This window comes from Cupressus sempervirens, chromosome 2, assembly GCF_028749045.1.
Source record: "Cupressus sempervirens isolate cs-2001-9-10 chromosome 2, ASM2874904v1, whole genome shotgun sequence".
Lineage (NCBI taxonomy): Eukaryota > Viridiplantae > Streptophyta > Pinopsida > Cupressales > Cupressaceae > Cupressus > Cupressus sempervirens.
In genome coordinates, this window is record NC_143119.1 from 556,543,489 (window position 1) to 556,562,198 (window position 18,710).

At 44.3% G+C, this 18,710-nt stretch overlaps 2 pseudogenes; both read right to left on the reverse strand.

Moving 5' to 3' along the window:
* Positions 1-6,979: 6,979 nt before the first annotated feature.
* Positions 6,980-9,150, reverse strand: LOC149573808 (25S ribosomal RNA; annotated as a pseudogene).
* An 836-nt stretch (positions 9,151-9,986) lies between these two features.
* On the reverse strand, positions 9,987-10,709 carry LOC149573809 (18S ribosomal RNA; annotated as a pseudogene; the record flags this gene model as incomplete).
* Between the last annotated feature and the right edge of the window lie 8,001 nt (positions 10,710-18,710).

Here is an 18,710-nt window from a genome sequence, read left to right on the forward strand (position 1 = left end):
CATTTCTTCTCTATTTCAAACCTTCTCATTTCATCATGTTCATGATTTCTTTGTCCAAACCATCTTAAAATCTCACCAGCTATCACAAATTTGATGAATTTAGCCGAGCCCCAAAGTGGGTCTGGCTAAAAAATTTTGTTTTGGAACGACTGAAATGCAAAACTGATCCAAAAATCTCCTTGAATTGTCTAGAACCAAATTTGAAGAAAAACACGCCACAGAAACTCATTTTAAATCACTTCTGCATTACTATGAAATCTCAATCAAGAGGCTTGTTGCCTGGCTTTAAAAACTAATTTAGACACCTGACCAAGCTTTGAAACTTAAGATCTCTATTCTCTCTTACATGTTCAATAGGTCTTCCTGATCTCGTCGCATGACAATATCAGTGTCAAAAGATATCAATCTCTAAAGTTGCTCACTTGAAATCATCTGCAGATAAACATGTTAGAATGCAAGAAATTGTGTTTGGTTTTGGCCTTGAAAACTAGGCAAACAGGCACTTGAGATTCTGGAAATTGGGGCACTGGTATATTTTCATGAGGAGAATATGATTCTATGATTTGGGCTCTTGAAGAATCATGATGCATATTAGGCGAAGGTTTGAAACTGGCTACTTGGATTTGCAGGACAGGAAACAATGACAACATAACAATTTTTATAAATGGATTGACCCTAGAAAAGTGTGAAGACAGATTCATCAAGTTCTGAAAACTGGCACACTTGTAGTATTTTTAGTGGAAAATACAAGAGAACAAACCATTTGACTTGACCAATCATGGATTAGGAGATAAAATGTCACGAACAGGGCTACCAATTAATCTGCACTTTCAAACACCAGTGAAAGGTTAGAAATTCCATTTGCAATCACCCTTGAAAACTGCTCAAACGGATTCGTCAAGAGCTGAAACTTGAAACATAACAAGTTTTTGACATCTACAATATAGTGCAATAGGAATTTCAAGATTTTGATCAATTGGTCAGAATTTATAGTACGTCAAATAGGGCTTCCCAGTATTGTGTACAAAGTGCAAATGAATGAAAATAGTGAATGACCAACTTTGAGGGATTCAAAACCTATTCAAACGGATTTGAAATGACAAGAAATCTAGAAAATAGGCTCTTATGTATGGATATTAGATATTCTCAAAGTGGAAGGTCATGACACATTTCTGGGTGCAAGATATTCACTGGCAAACACAGCCTCCTATCGCTGTCTGACACTATGGTGGAAATGCAGGTTTGGCAATTGCTTAAAATAGGACTTCGCCAAACATCTTGAAATGATGTTTTAACTTCATGGAATAGGTAGATAGGCTGAATGGAAGGTGTTAGAAACATTAAACACCATTTATGCATTAACTCAACAGCGGGGCACAAACTAACAGTCATGTACAAAGTCATTTTTTAAGCATTTATAGGACTCAAAATTTCAATGGTGCTCAAAATTGACCATGCAATTTTTTAGCACCAACAGGACATAAGTAGTTGACTTGGTGAGAGTACTTGTTCTGGAGACTTCATGAAAGGACTTAAAGAGTCAACTTGGTGAGAGTACTTGGTGGGGTGACTTGATGAATGGACTTAAAGGGTTGACTTGGCAGGGTGACTTGATGAATGGACCTAAAGAGTTGACTTGGTGAGAGTACTTGGTGGGGTGACTTGATGAACAGACTTAAAGAGTTAACTTGGTGAGAGTACTTGGTGGGGTGACTTGATGAACGCGCTTGAAGAATCAACTTGGTCAGAGTACATGGTGGGGTGACTTGATGAACGGACTCAAAGAGACAACTTGGTGAGAGTACTTGGTGGCTCGACTTGATGACAAGACTTAAAGAGTCAACTTGGTGAGAGTACTTGGTGGGGTGAACTGATGAACAAACTTAAAGAGTCAACTTGGTGGGAGTACTTGGTGGGCCAACCTTGTGGGGTGACTTGATGAAGGGATATAAAGAGTCGACTTGTTGAGAGTACTTGTTCTGGTGACTTGATGAACGGACTTAAAGAGTTGACTTGGTGGGGTGACTTGATGAAAGGACTTAAAGAGTCAACTTGGTTAGAGTACTTTGTGGGGTGACTTGATGAATGGACTTAAAGGGTTGACTTGGCAGGGTGACTTGATGAATGAACCTAAAGAGTTGACATGGTGAGAGTACTTGGTGGGGTGACTTGATCAGTAGATTTAAAGAGTCAACTTGGTGAGAGTACTTGGTGGGGTGACTTGATGAACACACTTGAAGAATTGACTTGGTTAGATTACTTAGTGGGGTGACTTAATGAACAAACTCAAAAAGTCCACTTGGTGAGAGTACTTGGTGGCTCGACTTGATGAGCTGACTTAAAGAGTCAACTTGGTGGGAGTACTTTGCGGGGTGAGCTGATGAACGAACTTAAAGAGTCAACTTGGTGGGAGTACTTGGTGGCCCGACTTGGTGGGGTGACCCGATGAATGGACTTAAAGAGTCGACTTAGTGAGAGTACTTTTTGGGGTGACTTGATGAATGCACTTGAAGAATTGACCTAGTTAGAGTACTTGGTGGGGTGAGTTGATGAACAAACTCAAGGAGTCAACTTGGTGAGAGTACTTGGTGGCCTTACTTGATGAGTAGACTTAAAGAGTCCACTTGGTGAGAGTACTTGGCAGGGTGAACTGATGAACAGACTTAAAGAGTCAATTTGGTGGGCCGACCTGGTGGGGTGACTTGATGAACGGACATAAACAATCGACTTGGTGAGAGTACTTGTTATGGAGACTTGATGAATGGACTTAAAGAGTCGACTTGGTGGGGTGAGTTGATGAAAGGACTTAAAGAGTCAAATTGGTGAGAGTACTTGGTGGGGTGACTTGATGAATGGACTTAAAGGGTCGACTTGGCAGCGTGAATTGGTGAACAGTCCTAAAGAGTTGACTTGGTGAGAGTACTTGGTGGGGTGACTTGATGAATAGACTTAAAGAGTCAACTTGCTGAGAGTACTTGGTGTGGTGACTTGATGAACGCACTACAAGAATTGACTTTGTTAGATTACTTGGTGGGTTGACTTGATGAACGGACTCAAAGAGTCGACTTGGTGAGAGTACTCGATGGCTCGACTTGATGAGCAGACTTAAAGAGTCAATTTGGTGAGAGTACTTGGCAGGGTGAACTGATGAATGGACTTAAAGAGTTGACTTTGTGGGAGTACTTGGTGGGCCAACCTAGTGGGGTGACTTGATGAACGGACTTAAAGAGTCGACTTGGTGAGATTACTTGTTGGGGTGTCTTGATGAACGCACTTGAAGAACCGACTTGGTTAGAGTACTTTTTGGGGTCACTTGATGAACAAACTCAAAGAGTCGACTTGGTGAAATTACTTGGTGGCTCAACTTGATGAGCAGACTTAAAGAGTCCACTTGGTGAGAGTGCTTGGCAGGGTGAACTGATGAACAAACTTAAAGAGTTGACTTGGTGGGGTGACTTGATGAATAGACATAAATAGTCGACTTGGTGAGAGTACTTGGTCTTGAGACTTGATGAACAGACTTAAAGAGTCGACTTGGTGGGGTGAGTTGATGAAAGGACTTAAAGAGTCAACTTGGTGAGAGTACTTGGTGGGGTGACTTGATGAATGGACTTAAAGGGTCAACTTGGCTAGGTGACTTGGTGAACAGACCTAAAGAGTTGACTTGGTGAGAGTACTTGCTGGGGTGACTTGATGAACAGACTTAAAGAGTCGACTTGTTGAGAGTACTTGGTGGGGTGAATTGATGAACGCACTTGAAGAATCAACTTGGTTAGAGTACTTGGTGGCATGACTTGATGAACGAACTCAAAGAGTCGACTTGGTGAGAGTACTTGGTGGCTCGACTTGATGAGCAAACTTAAAGAGTCAACTTGGTGGGAGTACTTGGTGGGGTGACTTGATTAATAGACTTAGAGAGTCGACTTGGTGAGAGTACTTGGTGGGCCGACCTGGTTGGGTGACTTCATGAACAGACTTAAAGGGTTGACTTACTGAGAGTACTTGGTGTGCCGACCTTGTGGGGTGGCTTGATGAATGGACTTAAAGAGTCAACTTGGTGCGCCAACCTCATGTGGTGACTTGATGATCGAACTTAAAGATTTGACTTGGTGAGAGTACTTGGTGTGTCGACCTTTTGGGGTGGCTTAATGAACGGACTTAAAGAGTCAACTTGGTGTGCCAACCTCGTGTGGTGAGTTGATGATTGAACTTAAAGATTTTTTCTTGGTGAGAGCACTTGGTGCGCCGACCTGGGGAGCTGAGCTGGTGAGTCAAATTGGTGAGCGAGCTTAAAAAGGAAACTTGGTTGGGAAAGTTGGCAAGGCGAGATGGTAGGCTGACTTGGTGAGCCAAATTGTTGAGAAAACTGAAAGAGTCAACTTGTTGAGGCTACTTGGTGGGGTGACTTGGCGACCCCACTTGGTGAGGTGACCCAATGAGTGAAGCTATCCAACCCTTGGTCCCCATCCCTGAGGAGAGGCAACTTGATGAGCTGACTTGGTGAGCTGACTTAAAGAGTAAACTTGGTGAGGCAACTAGATGAGTTGGGTCATTGAGGCGACTTGGTGGGGTCACTCGATGAGCTGACCATGCGAGAAGACCTTGTGAGCAAACTAAAAGTGTCGACTTGGCAAGCGTGCTTGAACAGTCGACTTGTTGAGCTAACTTGGAAAGCTAACATTATGAGTAGGGCTAAAGATGTGACTTGGTGAGGTGACGCAAGAAGGTCTCGTTAATACCATAAACTTATAACAGAACCATAGAAATAATAGAAAATGTGAGAACAAAATGTGGTCTTGTCATTTGGACCGCAGAAGTGGAATTGCATAATTCATAAGCATAATATGCTAACCCACACGGGTACATTCACTGCAATAGTCTGCAAGACAAGCTGCCAGCTATCACCCAGAGTTGTCCTAGACAATGTTCGGGCCTTTCTTAAATAGGCAATTGTATACTGACCAGGAAGGTTCTAGATGCTCGGACTTAAATACCTATGGCTAGAAGACCCTGACAATACACATAAGTCTACCTAATACATCTCTGACAAATTATTTTAGAAATTTTGATAGCCCAACTTTCGAAGGCCATAACTCACGAATTGTTGCTCTGATTCACTATTATAACCACTTTTTAGAAATGCTAGCTCCTAATCTATAGGCTCAGGAATGCTACTACAACCCTTCCCTCAATTTTTCAAACCTCACTCAGGAACTCTAAGGTCTCCAATGGTGAGCCTAAAGATTTTTAGCATATTTTTCCATCAAAAATTTGCAATAACTTCTTGACACTTATGCTTGAGCTAGCTTGGTGAGCAGACTTAGAGAGTCAACTCATTGAGATGACTTGGTGGGGTTGACTTGGCATGACTCAGGGCACTTAGAATCAAGTCAAGCATGGTGACATGGGTTGTGTGAAAAAGTCAGAGGTGATTAGGATCGAGGCAATTCAAGTTGGGGTAGCCAACTCGATTTGAGTTCAAAACTTTGGGCGTTAACCAAAAAAATAAGTTGACCAATTTTGGATCACGTACATGAGTCGTCTACCCTCGCGAAAATTAGAAAACCTGGGGACCCGCCTAGAATTTGCTCTCAGAAGATTTTTCTAACCTCACAAAAATTTACAAATCCCACCCGCTAAAAATTTGGACTTGAAAGCTTTTTCCACCCTCATGGAATTTACAAACCCCACCCGTTCAGAATTTGGCACTTGGAAATTATGAAACCCCACCCGCCCAAAATTTGGACTTGGAAGATTTTTCTACCCTCACAGAAATTGCAAACCCGACCCGCCCAAAATTGCACTGATTACGAACCCAACCCACATAGAAATTGCACTTGGAATACTTTTTAGCCCTTGAGGAAACTTTGGCACTCGAGAGATTTTTTCGCACTCGCAAAAATCACAAAACCCCACCCGCTGGGGATTTGGGACTTGGGAGATTTTTCTGCCCTTTCAAAAATCGCAAACCCCACCAACTCAAAATTTGGGACTTGGGAGATTTTTTTCCCCCTCGTGGAAATTTTACAAAATCCCACTCGCTCGAAATTTGGCACTCGGGAGATTTTTTTGCCCTGGCAGAAATTTCTACATAACCCCTCCCTCCCACCCGGAATTTAGTAATCGAGATATTTTTCTGCCCTGGCAAAAATTACAAACCCCACCTGCCAGGAATTTGGCACCTAGGAGATTTTTACGTCCTCGCAAAAATTGCAAACCCCACCCACCGATAATTTGGCACTTGGGAGATTTTTTTTGCCCTCGCAGAAATTGTAAACCCTACCCCCTCGAAATTTGGCGCTTGGGAGGATTTTTCGCCATCACAAAAAATTTTACAAAAACCACCCGCCCAAAATGTGGTACTTGGGAGATTTTTCTACCCCAACAGAAATTACAAACCCCACACACCAAGAATTTGGCACCTGGGAGATTTTTTCGCCCTCATGAAAATTGCAAACCCCACCCGCTCGAAACTTGGCACCTAGAAGATTTTCCCGCCCTTGTGCAAATTACAAACCCCACCCACCGGGAATTTGGCACTTGAGAGATTTTTTCGCCCTTGCGGAAATTTTTACAAAACCCCACCCACCAAGAATTTGGCACTTGGGAGATTTCTTTGCCCTCGCAAAAATTTTCACAAAACCCCACCCGCTCAAAATTTGGCACTTGGAAGATTTTTTTGCCCTGGCAGAAATTACAAACCCCCACCAAGAATTTGGCACTTGGGAGAGTTTCCTGCCCTTGTGAAAATTGCAAACCCCACCTGCCCAGAATTTGGCACTTGGAAGATTTTCCCGCACTCGCACAAATTACAAACCCCAGCTGCCAGGAATTTGGTACCTGAGAGATGATTTGTTATGACCTCACAAAAAATAAATAAATTTGCAAACCCCACCCATCGAAAATTTGGCACTTGAAAGATTTTCTCACCCTTGCACAAATTACAAACCCCACCCACCTCAGAGTCAAAAAAGGTTTTACGAATCGAGGTGACAGAGGGCTTAATCTCAGTGGATCGTGGCAACAAGGCCGCTCTACCACTTATAATACCCCATCACTTATTTAAGTCATCTACAAAAGATTCTTCTCACCCACTGCTTGAAATTAATATCCAAGGTTGCTCCAACTATCACAACGGGATCATCAGTAGGGTAAAACTAAGTTGAATTACTATCGTGGCGCAGATCATCAGTAGAGTAAAACTAACCTGTCTCATGACGGTCTAAACCCAGCTCACACTCCCTATTGGTGGGTCCTACATCCTGGGTCCATTGCCTGATCAACACGCGACGGCCTGCCCTCGCCACAGGAGCAGCTTGGGTAGGCTGCCAACAACCCACGAGTTTGGGGTGCAAACCCCTAGGCCCACCCCTTAGAGCCAATCCTTTTCCCAAAGTTACGCATCCATTTTGCTGACTTCCCTTACCTACATTTTTCTATTGACCAGAGGCTGTTCACCTTGGAGACCTGATGTGATTATGAGTATGACCAGGCATGAATGGTACTCAATCCTCTAGATTTTCAAGGGCAATCGAAGGCACACCAAACACCGTGGGACATGCGGTGCTCTTCCAGCCACTAGACCCTATCTCCAGTTGAACCAATTTTAGGGTGGGTAGGCTGTTAAAAAGAAAAGATAACTCTTCCCGGGGCCCCTACCGACATCTCTAGATTTCCTAACATTTCCGTCCATCACCACATCCTAGTTCAGTAATATTAACCCGATTCCCTTTCGATGATCACGCAAAGTGTGCCCTTGAAACAGGGTTTCCCCATCTCTTAGGATCGACTAACCCATGTCCAAGTGCTATTCACATGGAACCTTTCCCCACTTCAGTCTTCAAAGTTCTCATTTAAATATTTGCTACTACCACCAAGATCTACACCGGGGGCCAGTCCACCTAGGATCATGCCCAAGGTTTCACAACAACCCCCACGTCCTCCTACTCATCGGAGCCTGGCACATGCCCCGACAGTCGAGTATAGGTTGCGCACCTCAGTGCCTTCCATTTTTAGGGCTAGTTGATTTGGCAGGTGAGTTGTTACACACTCCTTAGTAGATTTTAACTTCTATGACCAACGTCTTGCTGTCTTAATCAACCAACACCCTTTGTGGGATCTGGGTTAGTGCACAATTTGGCACCGTAACTTGGCTTTCGGTTCATCCCGCATTGCCAGTTCTTCTTACCAAAAATGGCCCACTTGGAGCTCACGATTCTATGGCATGGCTCAATAGAGCAGCCGTGCCGACTTACCTATTTAAATTTTGAGAATAGGTTGAGGGCATTATGCCCCCGATGCCTCTAATCATTTGCTTTACACAATAAAACTCACACGTGAGCTCCAGCTATCCTGAGGGTAACTTTGAAGGAAACCAACTAATAGACGGTTCAATTAGTCTTTCACCCCTATACCCAAGTTAGACGAATGATTTGAACGTCAGTATCACTACGAGCCTCCACCAGAGTTTCCTCTTGCTTCGCCCTACTTAGGCATAGTTCACCATCTTTCTGGTCCCAACAAGTGTGCTCACACTCAAACCCTTCACACAAGATCAGGGTCAATCGGCGGTGCACCCCTCAAGAGGGGATCTCGCCAGTCAGCTTCCTTGTGCCAGAAGGTCGCGCTTGTGCCACCATGATAGCTCGCGCTGGCACATCCCTCGAACTGAGCAGTGGACCGGCTCACACCATTTTGCATCTGACCAAGGCACATTGCTGGTATCCATCCACTTCCCTCCTGGCAATTTCAAGCACTCTTTAACTCTTTGTTCAAAGTCCTTTTCATCTTTCCCTCGTAGTCCTTGTTCGCTAACAGTCTCTCACCCATATTTAGCCTTAGACAGAATTTACCACCTGATTAGGGCTACATTCCCAAATAACCCAACTCGCTGACAGTGCCTCATGGTACGATAGGGTCTGGGCCCAACGATGCTCTCACGCTCTCTGGCACCCCCTTCCACAGGACTTGGGCTTGGTCTGTCATTGAGGATGCTTCTACAGACTACAATTTGATAGGCACGACCATCAATTTTTATGTTGGGCTCTTCCTGGTTCACTCGTCATTACTAGGGGAATCTTGGTAAGTTTATTTTCCTCTGCTTATTGATATGATTTAACTCAGTGGGTATTCACACCTGACTTGGGGATGTGATGGAGATGCAGCATGCTCATACTACGATGAGCCACTGAGCCCAAAATAAAGTTCCTCACAAACACAGACGACCATCTCCACTCCTTTCTAGGGAGGGCAAAATTTTGTAGTGTGACACCCAACCAGACGTGCCCTTGGTCGAGGCCTCGGGCACAACTTGTGTTCAAAGACTTGATGATATCGCTTGCCGAGAGTCATGATTTTGTTATGTTTTGTCTTTCGGTGACCCAAGTGCACAAGGTGCTAGATCGTACACTTCATTCTTTGGATTTCTAAGGTGTGCGATGCACCTGTGTGTTGGGTGTTGACACATCCCAAACCTCGAGCACCCAATGGGTGCGACGAGGAATTCTATGGTGTGTCCCTACCCCATCACCTTGCAAAGGTGGGAGTTGACACGTGGTAGAGCCGTGTTAGCGGATGGGGCCCCTACAAGGCAACAGGGGGTCGCGGCAGTCCTGACTTGCCATCGTCAAAATAACGGATCCCTGTCATAGCACCGCGCATGTGATCGGACCATGAAATCTCAATGGGGGATGAAGCTTGGACCCCCTTTGAACTAACACCAAGCAGAGAACTCTCGCTCTGACACAAACATCATTCAAAGGCACCAATCCTAATCTGAATTGCATTTGAGTCTCTTCTTCACCTTGTGGGGAATCCATGCTTTCGATCATGGCATTCAATGTGACCCTCGACCTCGATGACACTAGACCCATAGCTTGGCCATCTAGCACATTGCTGCAATCCCCAAGTGTTCGCATGTCACCAAGATTTTTGGGCTAGGGAGGAGGCCAGCTCCATCCCCTACATGATTCAGGGTCTCAAACCAACAATGATCCTACCACAGGTTCACCTACAGTAACCTTGTTATGACTTCTCCTTCCTCTAAATGATAAAGTTCAATGAACTTCTCACGACGTCACCGACAAGAATCGCCATCATTGCCATGATCCAAACACTTCATTGGATCATTCAATCAATAGGAGCGACGGGCAGTGTGTACAAAGGGTAGGGATGTAGTCAACACGAGCTGATGACTCACACTTACTACGAATTCCTCATTGAAGATCAATAATTGCAATGGTCTATCCCCATCACGATGCAATTTTGCAAGATTCCCAAACCTTTCAAGCTAGGGAGAAAAACTCATTGGTTGCATCAGTGTAGCGCGCATGAGGCCTAGAACATCTATGGGCATCATAGACCTGTTATTGCCTCAAACCTCCATGGCCTAGGAGGCCATAGTCCCTCTAAGAAGCTGGCCGCGAAGGGGAACCTCCACGTAGCTAGTTAGCAAGCTGAGGTCTCATTTATTAATGGAATTAACTAGACAAATCACTCCACCAACTAAGAATGGCCATGCACCACCACCCATAGAATCAAGAAAGAGCTCTCAATCTGTCAATCCTTACTATTTCTGGACCTGGTAAGTTTCCCTAAGTTGAGTCAAATTAAGCTGCAAGCTCCACTCCTTGTGGTGCCCTTCCATCAATTCCTTTAAGTGTCCCACACAAGAGGAAAGTGTCCCATCATCAACCAGAGAGGGCCAAATAGGGAGCCTCGGTTCACAGGCACCTGGGAAGAACATCCTGTACAGAACCCTTTACCCTCGAACTCACTATCGCCACTACTCAAAAATAAGCCTCACATCTATATGAGATGCACTGCACACGTAGCCACCTCAATTGTAAGGCCACTCAGAGACATCCATTTCCCAGGCATATGCCTCCTACATGCCTATTGAGGTGCACCTACAGAGATAAAATTCTTCTCGATCGAAACAAACACTTTCCAATGATGAAGAGCTAGTTTTCAAAGTGCCAATGTAGATGACCATGCTGAAGGGTGAAGGGCCGTGTGAGTTGAAAACATGGCTGGTTATACGATTGGCGGGGGCATCACTATGCACGCGACCACCTCAATTATAAGGCTTCTCAAGGGCATCGTGTATAACACCCCCTATGCACATTTATAGGTGATGAGAGCCCGCCTGCATACACAAACATGTCTAACCTCTGGAAAATATCTTCTTTCCCAGCACAGCCTCGCTAACTATTCCCCGTGACACGTGATCTACAGCACAGGTACAAAAAAGTTCCTATGGGTGAACACTCACACTAGCGTTGTCGAAAAAGCTTCAATCTCATGCACATGCACATACTGAAGAACTGCACCGTGAGGGAACCACTCGTGAGCACCCACATCTCAGAAAAAAGTATTCATGTGATTTCTTCCCCTAGATAGACACGTTGGGCTTGCACTTGTCGGAGCATTGCAAAGACAAGCGCTTTGGTTCACAAGAGCCTAAGAAGAACATCTCGTATGAAACCTGTTCCCCCAAAATGCTCGAATCACAAATTCTCATAGCAGAGTCATAATGCAAAGATGTAAACTGTGCATGTGACCAAGTAAGGACACTCAAAGACATCCATTTCCAAGGTATATGCGCCCTACACGCTTTTTTATGCACCCCATAGAAATGGCCATACTTTGAAAAGCCCTCCCATAATTTTGCATCTGAAGAGAGATGAAATGCCTTGGGATTTTTGTCCACATAATGCAAACACCGAATGCTTTCTTTAGGGGGAAGCTGAAGAATAGTATCTCCCGTAGAGCCCATGAGCCACATCCATTCGGATCGCATGGGCAGGACAGGGCATGGAGAGTTTTCGCATCAAAAAAATAATTAACGGTAATACTCTATGCTTCTACTGGCCCGAACCACAAAAGCTATCATGATAGTGCCATGCACTTTTGTAGGATGAGATAGTGAAGAGGCGAGCACACACTGAGAACACACTAGTGAATAAGTTATGTGGCAACCAAACCTTTTGTTGGTCCCCCTCTCAATCCCAAGGCCCTAACAATCGGCAAAAACTTAGGGTTGAGAATGGACCCTTGATGAAATTAGGGACGTCGAGCAATGCACCCGTGCAACCATCTCTTTCCTTCTTGCCATCCGGGTAGGATAAAAATGCAATGATAGAACGTGACAAGAGATAGAGCCCTTGGCTAAAAGATACAACTCCATACACTCAACAAGTGCATCTTAGAATCAAACACCAAACATGCAGTGTGTTACAAGTCGTGCAAACACATACATATAGGATATCCAACAAAACAAAGCAACAAGTACTTCCCACCAGCTCCGCCATTGTGATTACCAAATGGGATATACTCATTGCCACATATTAATGACCATCATTACCGTCTTAGAATAGATACAAGCCCATCTAGCTCATTCAATCAACTAGATGAATTTCACCTTGAAGGGGCCCAATCCAAAAGTTTCAGAGGTCATCTCATGGAACTATCAAGAACAAGGCCTATCTTACATGAAAACTCTGCTACTGTGCAAACATAGGTTGCAATTAAACAGAAATTGCAAGGCCGTCATAATGGCCCAAGGCCAATGCTCTGACTAAGTCAATTTTCTCTTGCAATCACCATGTCACCATTCACAGAGAGATCACCCCATTCACTTGTGACACGATGCACAATCCAAGTGCTAGACCCAAGCTTGCCCTTGAAAGACCACTTTCCAAGACATCCCCTAATGACACATTGGAATGACAACCAATGTCAAACCATTCCCAATGTTGTGCTAATCGAGTTGGCATAGAGGCGACCTTAGGGAGCTCCCGCATAGCAATCAGGATGTGCTTTCATACCCATCTCTTACAAAAACCAATGTTAGCTGTGAACAAATTTAGAATCCAAGGCTCGTATCCATCAATATCATCGGTACTGGGTCTATATTCAAAGGCCACAAAGAGGTTCCAATAAGAGAAGCTCCCCTGCTTGGTCGCACAAACATCCCAAATGCTAGACAAAAGCTTCTACCCTTAGCATCACTGTCCAGATCACCACAATGACACATTGGAAGGACAACCGCTGTCGAACAACTCCCAAATTTGTGCTGATGGAGTAAGAAAGAAGAGAAACTTTGGGGAGCCGTGCATAGAAAACAGGCTACTGCTACTTCATTCTGCTCTTATATAGTTTTGACATCGTTGATTTTTTTTGGAATCTAAGGCTGCATTCATCCTTTCTCACACAAGCATTGGCTCTTCTAATCGAATAGCCATGGGGAGCTTCCGATAACAAAGGCTCCCTTGTCACTCGTGATGTGTAACCTAACTGCTAGACGATAGCTCGCCCTTCAGATCACTGCCTAGGCAACCACCACAATGACACCATTGGAATGAAAACCACTGCCGAACCATTCTAAAAATTTTGTGCCAAAGAAGTTGTTGCAAAGAGAATGACTCTGGAGAGAGAGCCCTCGCATAGCAAAATCGAGATGGCTTCACGGCCCTCCCAATAGAAACAATGCTGGTGCCAATATTCCAAATCCGAATAATGTGTCATTCTCAAACACCAGCACTGATTCTATTGGGGAGGGTTGTTGAGAGCTTTTGTTATCAAAGCTCCCATTGTAGCCGTGATAGGAACACAAAAAATTGCTGGAGCACCAAGCACCCACCTCATGGCTAGACAAGGGCTTGCCATTAGATCATCTTTGAAATCGCTAAACAGATGCATTGTAGAATGGAAACCGATGTTGAGTCTCTTCTATAATTGTGTCGATCGAGTGATCGAAGAAGGTGATCTAAGAGAGTTCAAGGCTAGGCATTCGTTGGGGGATTTATGCTGATAGCAAAAATTTATGCAAAACCCGAGCAACACCGGAGCAAGGTGCTAGACGAGGGCTCTCATTTTAGATCAAGTTTTAAAATCACCAAGTAGATGCGGTGAGGGCTGGCAACCACTGCAAAACCTTTTTTCAAAATTGCACCACGTGAGTGACAAGAAAACATGATCTGAAGGAGAGTTGAGGAATAGCACCTCGAGGGTGGGCTTCATGCCTCTCTAATTGATTCAACGTTGACATCCACCATTTCAAAATCTGATATATCCATCCGCCCTGACACTGGCATTGAATCAATGAGAGGGGCATGGTAGAGGCTCGTGAAAACCACCTCTCCTATATAAGCTATTAGTATGAGGCTTGCTCTACATTAGATATTAGCAAAGACATCAAAAACTGCCTTAAAAATCCAAATCGTTGAAAATTTTGACCAAACAGCCATCCACGACCCAATTTTTTATGAGGTCAACAGAGGAGCAAAAGATTGTCATCGATTAGGAGATGTGAATTCATGGAGCCAAGGGAGTGAAATAGTCATCGAGCTCATCCGATCAACTAGATTAATTTCACCTTGAAGGGGCCCAATCCAAAAGTTCTGGAGGTCATCTCCTGGACCTGTCAAGAACAAGGCCAATCTTACATGCAAACTCTGCTACTATGCAAACATAGGTTTCAATTAAAGAGAAATTGGAAGGCCATCACAATGGCCTGAGGCCAATGCTCTGACTAAGTCAATTTTCTCTTGCAATCACCATGCCGCCGTTCATAGAGAGATCTCCCCATTCACTTGTGACGCGATGCACAATCCAAGTGCTAGACGTGAGCTCACCCTTGAAAGACCACTTTCCAAGACATCCCTAGATGACACATTGGAATGACAACTACTGTCAAACCATTCTAAACTTGGTCTATTTTCAAAGGCCACAGAGAGGTTTCAATAAGAGAAGCTCCCCTACTTGCTCGCACAAACATCCCAAATGCTAGACATAAGCTCCCGCCCTTGGAATCGCTCTCCAGATCATCGCAATGACACATTGGAACAATAACCGCTATCAAACAACTCCCAAATTTGTGCCGAGTGAGTGAGAAAGAAGAGCAACTTTAGGGAGCCATGCATAGAAAATAGGCCACTGCTGCTTTAGATCATTGCCCAGGAAACAACCATAATGGAACCATTGGAACGACAACCACTTGCCAAACCATGTCAAAAATTTTGTGCCAAAGAAGTTGTTGTAAAGAGAACGACTTTGGGGAGAGAGCCCTCGCAGAGCAAAATAGGGATGGCTTTACAGCCCTCCCAATGGAAACGATGCTGGTGCCAATATTCCAAATTTGAATAACGTGTCTTTCTCAAACACCAGCACTGATTCTATTGGGGAGGGTTATCGAGAGCTTTTTTTATCAAAGCTCCCATTCTAGCCCTGATAGGCACACAAAAAATTGCTAGAGCGCCTAGCACCCACCTCATGGTTAGACAAGGGCTCGCTATTAGATCAACTTCAAAATTGCTGAATAGACACACTATAGAATGGCAACCACTACCAAGTCTCTTCCATAAGTGCGTCAGTCAAGTGATCGAAGAAGGTGATCTAAGAGAGAGTTTAAGGCTAGGCCTTAGCAAAAATTTATGCAATACCCGAGCAACACTGGATGGAGGTGCTAAATGAGGCCTCCCATTTTAGATCAAGTTTTAAAATCACCAAGTAGACGTGGTGAGGGCTGGCAACCACTGCCAAACCTTTTTTTGAAATTGTGCTACCTGAGTGACAAGAAAATATGATCTAAAGAAGAGTCAAGGAATAACACCTTGAGGGTGGGCTTCATGCCCCTCTAATTGATTCAACGTTGGCATCCATAGTTTCAAAATCTGACATATCCATCTGCCCTGACACTGGCGTTGAATCAATGAGAGGGGCATGGGAGAGGCTCACAACAACCACCTCTCCTATATAAGCTATTAGTTCGAGGCTCGCTCTACATTAGAAATTAGCGAACACACCGAAAACTGCCTTAAAAATCCAAATCATTCAAAATTCTAACCAAACAACCATCCACAACCCAATTTTTTATGAGGTCGACAGAGGAGCAAAAGATTGTCATCGGTTAGGAGATGTGAATTCATGGAGCCAAGGGAGTGAAATGGTCATCGAGCTCATCTGATCAACTGGATGAATTTCACCTTGAAGGGGCCCAATCCAAAAGTTTTGGAGGTCATCTCCTAGAACTGTCAAGAACAAGGCCAATCTTACATGCAAACTCTACTACTGCGCAAACATAGGTTACAATTAAAGAGAGATTGCAAGGCCATCACAATGGCCCGAGGCCAATGCTCTGACTAAGTCAATTTTCTCTTGCAATCACCATGCCACCATTCATAGAGAGATTTCCCCATTCACTTGTGATGTGACGCACAATCCAAGTGCTAGATGCGAGCTCGCCCTTGAAAGGCCACTTTCCAGGACATCTCCCGATGACACATTGGAATTACAACCACTGTCAAACCATTCCCAATGTTTTGCCAATCAAGTTGGCATAGAGGTGACCTTAGGGAGCTCCCGCATAGCAATTGGGATGTGCTTTCATACCCATCTCTCACAAAAACCAATGTTAGCTATGAACAAATTTAGAATCCAAGGCTCGTATCCATTGATATCATTGGCACTGGGTCTATTTTCAAAGCCCACAGAGAGGTTCCGATAAGAGAAGCTCCCCTACTCGCTTGCACAAACATCCCAAATGCTAGACACAAGCTCCCACCCTTAGCATTGCTCTCCAGATCACTAAAATGATGCATTGGAATGACAACCGCTGTCAAACAACTCCCAAATTTGTGCCGATGGAGTGAGAAAGAAGAGAAAATTTGGGGAGCCGTACATAGCAAATGGGCTGCTGCTTCATTCCACTCTTATATAGATCTAATGTCATTGATTTCATTTGGAATCCAAGGCTGCATTCATCCTTTCTCACACAATCAATGGCTCTTCTGATTGAATGGCCACGAGGAGCTTCCGATAACAAAGGCTCCCTTGTCACTCATGATGCGCAGCCCAACTGCTAGATGACAGCTCACCCTTCAGATTGCTGCCCAAGAAACCACCACAATGGCACCATTGGAATGACAACTGCTGCCAAACCATTCCAAATAAATTTTTCCAAAGAAGTTGTTGCAAAGACAATGACTCTGGGGAGAGAGCCCTCGCATAGCAAAATCAGGATGGCTTCATGTCCCTTCTAGTAGAAACGATGCTGGTGCCAATATTAAAAATCTGAATAACCTATCTTTCTCAAACACCAGCATTGATTCTATTAGGGAGGGTCGTCGAGAGCTTTTGTTATCAAAACTCCCATTGTAGCTGCGATAGGCACACAAAAATTTGCTAGAATGCCAAACACCCACCTCATGGCTAGATAAGGGCTCACCATTAGATCCACTTCAAAATCACTGAATAGACACACTATAGACTGGTAACCACTACCAAGTCTCTTCCATAATTGTGTCGGTCAAGTGATTGAAGAAGGTGATCTAAGAGACAGTCCAAGGGTAGGCATTCATTGGGGGATTCATGCAGATAGCAAAAATTTATGCAATACCCGAGCAACACCAGACGAAGGTGCTAGACGAGGGCTCCCATTTTACACCAAGTTTTAAAATCACCAAGTAGACACAGTGAGGGTTGGCAACCACTACCAAACCTTTTTTTGAAATTGTGCCAGCTAAGTGACAAGAAAACATGATCTAAAGGAGAGTCCAGGAATAGCACCTCGAGGGTGGGCTTCATGCCCCTCTAATTGATCCAACGACGGCTTCCACTGTTTAAAAATCTGATATATCCATCCACCTTGACACTAGTGTTGAATCAATGAGAGGGGCATGGGAGACACTCGCGGCAACCAGCTCTCCCATTGTAGTCATGATAGTGTCACAAAAAATTGCTAGAGCACTGAGCACCCACCTCAAGGCTAGACAAGGGCTCGCAATTAGATCAACTTCGAAATCACTAAATAGATGCACTATAGAATGGAAACCACTACCAAGTCTCTTCTATAATTGCATCAGTCGAGTGATTGAAGAAGGTGATCTAAGAGAGGGTCCAAGGCTAGGAATTCGTTGGGGGATTCACGCTGATAGCAAAAATTTATGCAATACTCGAGCAACACCAAAGGGACATGCTAGACAAGGGCTCCCATTTTAGATAAAGTTTTAAAATCTCCAAGTAGACGCGGTGAGGGCTGGTAACTGCTACCAAAACTTTCTTTGAAATTGCGCTAGCTGAGTGACAAGAAAACATGATCTAAAGGAGAGTCGAGGAATAGCACCTCGAGGGTGGGCTTAATGCCCCTCTAATTGATTGAACGTCAACGTCCACTGTTTCAAAATCTGACATATCCATCCACCTTGACACTAGTGTTGAATCAATGAGAGGGGCATGGGAGAGGCTCGTGGAAACCACCTCTCCCATATTAGCCATGATTGGCACACAAAAAATTGCTAGAGCACCAAGCACCCACCATATGGCTAGACAAGGGCTCGCCATTAGATCAACTTTGAAATTGCTGAATAGAGGCACTGTAGAATGGTAACCGTTGCCAAGTCTCTTCCATAATTGTGTTGGTCGAGTGATCAAAGAAGGTGATCTAAGAGAGAGTCCAAGGGTAGGCATTCGTTGGGGGATTCATGCCAATAGAAAAAATTTATGCAATACCCAAGCAACACTGGATGAATGTACTAGACGAGGGCTCCTATTTTAGATCAAGTTTTAAAATCACCAAGTAGACGCAGTGAGGGCTGGCAACCACTGCCAAACCTTTTTCCAAAATTGCGCCAGTCGAGTGACAAGAAAACATGATCTAAAGGAGAGTCTAGGAATAACACCTCGAGGGTGGGCTTTATGCCCCTCTAATT